This window comes from Solanum stenotomum, chromosome 1 (genome assembly GCF_019186545.1).
Source record: "Solanum stenotomum isolate F172 chromosome 1, ASM1918654v1, whole genome shotgun sequence".
Taxonomy (NCBI): Eukaryota; Viridiplantae; Streptophyta; class Magnoliopsida; order Solanales; family Solanaceae; genus Solanum; species Solanum stenotomum.
In genome coordinates this window covers 70,737,442-70,740,015 of record NC_064282.1, presented here as the reverse complement: position 1 = coordinate 70,740,015, position 2,574 = coordinate 70,737,442, and the positions used below count along the sequence as shown (strand labels likewise).

General features: G+C 35.5%; 1 long non-coding RNA gene across 1 annotated transcript; it reads right to left on the bottom strand.

Moving 5' to 3' along the window:
- Nucleotides 1-1,235: 1,235 nt before the first annotated feature.
- LOC125869230 (uncharacterized) lies at nt 1,236-2,269 on the bottom strand. The gene is made up of 2 exons (XR_007446788.1): nt 1,644-2,269; nt 1,236-1,519 (listed from the first exon to the last, which is right to left on the bottom strand). It is a non-coding gene; the product is annotated as an uncharacterized LOC125869230 (long non-coding RNA).
- Between the last annotated feature and the right edge of the window lie 305 nt (nt 2,270-2,574).

Genomic DNA, 2,574 nt, shown 5'->3' with positions numbered 1-2,574 from the left:
ACACAGGTGAAAGTTCTCGAGTGGACAATATTAATTTGCATATCGCGCCTAAATTGTTGCCTAACAATACTTATCCTGTGGTTAATAATTATGCTACCATTCTAATGAATCATAGCAACACTCAGCAGGGGCAGAGCTACAACCCAGTAAGAGTGATCAGCTGACCACCTTTCGCTGTATATAGACAAAATATTCTTTATTATTTGAATATATAGATAAATGAACACACTTGAACACAACGAATGGTGTTGGTCCAGCGATAAGCTCGCCTAGTTGAGTGCTCGATTCTTGCTGCAACGCACATTTTTTTCAAAAAAGAAGTAAAGGAACAAAAGTAGTTGTCTTTATCTTTCTATTTCTAGCCTTGAATTAATAGTACTAAGAAATTACATTTAAAGATATACTTAAATGTCACTTTCTACTTTTATTCTTTTGATTATTTCTAAATTATTTTTTAAAAATAGTTAAGAATTTCAATAAAAGAAAAGGTAAATATAGAAAAAAGTCTCAACAATTCTTTTGAACTATAAAAAATTCATGAAAAAATTTCCAACAATTCATTTGATATGAACCAAAGGAGTCAATTCAATTAGCAGGTAAAATTGTTTTTCTTAATTTTTCTCCGTTTGTTTTGATTTATACCATTGATAGTTTTATAATTTCAGTTTTTGTAACATTTAGTTAAATGATATATAATTTAATTTTAAATTTGGATGCACCCACTCATTAGTAAAAAAAAAATATATTTTGTGCACCCACTTCGCTAAAAAAATTTTTTTTCACTCTTTTAAAGCTTGAACACCCTTGACGAAATTCCTGGCTCCACCACTGACACTCAGGTCCAGAAAGCTTGAATTGAACCTATTCCGTTGAAGAAACTCCAATATAATAATGGGATTCCAAGGATTGTGTGGACATAAGAGGAAGTTAATAGAATGAATATTTTGGAGAACCTTCAGTACGCCGTGGTTGGAAAATTTTTCTATGGTTGGCCGAAGTCGGAAGAACTCCGCACTAGTATTCCACGACAGTGATTAAAGGGGAGTGTTAAATAGGCCTATTGAGGAATAGCAGATTTCACAAACTTGATGTCAAAAGGCATATACTGTATTTTGGCTAAGGACAAATATTCATATACTATGAAGCCACTAATATATGATGCTAAATTTAAGGTTGACGAAGAGACTACACAAGCTATGACATGGATTTCTTTTTCGGATCTAAAACCCACATACTTTGTGAAAGAGCCTTTGTTTTCATTAGCTACGGCTGTTAGAAAACCATTACATTTAGATATGGCTATAATTAATAAAACTAGGCCTAATTGTGCAAGGGTCAAGGGCAAGTGGACCTGTTAGGTGATTTTCCTAAACATGTGGAAATAGAGATCATTAACAAAAAGACAACTGAGTCTAGAATATAAAGAGTTAAGATCCAATATGATATACTTCCCAAATATTGTAAACAATGTAAAGTACAAGGTCACGGGGAGGAAATGTGCAGAAGCTTCCATCCTGAACTGAGGCAAATTGAGATAAATAAGGATAAGGATACATAACAAGGGCATAAAGGTAGCAACAATGAAGAACAAGGCAATGATTTTGCAACAAGAGGGAGAAGAGTAATTCAGAAATACTGAAAACCTGTCCATGTAAAAGGCCCAAGAGATAGCGCTGATAATGCTTTTGCTTCTCTGTTTGAGAAGAATGAAGAGATGCATCCTGAGGAATCTACTAGGGTAAATGATAGCACTGATAAACCTAGTGAAGTCAGAAGCCAGGGAAAAATTAGTAAATGACACCATCATTCATCTACAAAGGAGTGAATAACAAATGATTTTGCCAATTATCAAAGAAAGAGAGGGGAATCAACAAGCAGCAGTAATAGAACCACAAAGCAAGAAAATATTAATAAAGTAGCCACACATCATAATGGGGAAATAAGGGAGTTGCTGGGTCAAAAATCTCAACATCAACGAGTAAGAATAGATGCAGAGACTGGAGAAGGTGAGAGGTAGCTGAGTGTTGCATCTGCAGAGCAAAATCCAATGTTAGTAGTTTCAAGCATCCTAATATACAGGAATATGGTGCTATTGTAGTAGTACAGACATATCAAAAAGAAGAGGAAGATATATTAATCTTCAAAGAGTTAGCTGAGGCAGAATATCAAGTACCCCTTCAAATTGCAGATCCATCAGCACTAGTTCTTGATATATCAACAACAACAAAGCTTAACAGGTCAGCAGTAATGGTTAGTAGTGCAAAGTCAGCCCCTGTGGAGAAATTACACGCATCAAAGTCAAGAAGATAAAGAGGTGGAGAGCAAGGATACGAATGGTATAGAATTCATAGGAGTTAAGGATGAAGTAAATAGTGATCAAAAAGCAGTTGAGGTATGTAAAGATGCTGGACTCTCTCCTTTACTGTTATTTTTATTTTTTGATAACCGAGAAATCCGTCTGTGACCCGCCCTTTGGACCAATCACAGCCTTCTAAACTCGGTGGATAATGGGCCCGCCCCTCTACCTTTCTCCACTTAAATACCGGGCTTCGCTTTGCATGGTGTGGGGCTTGA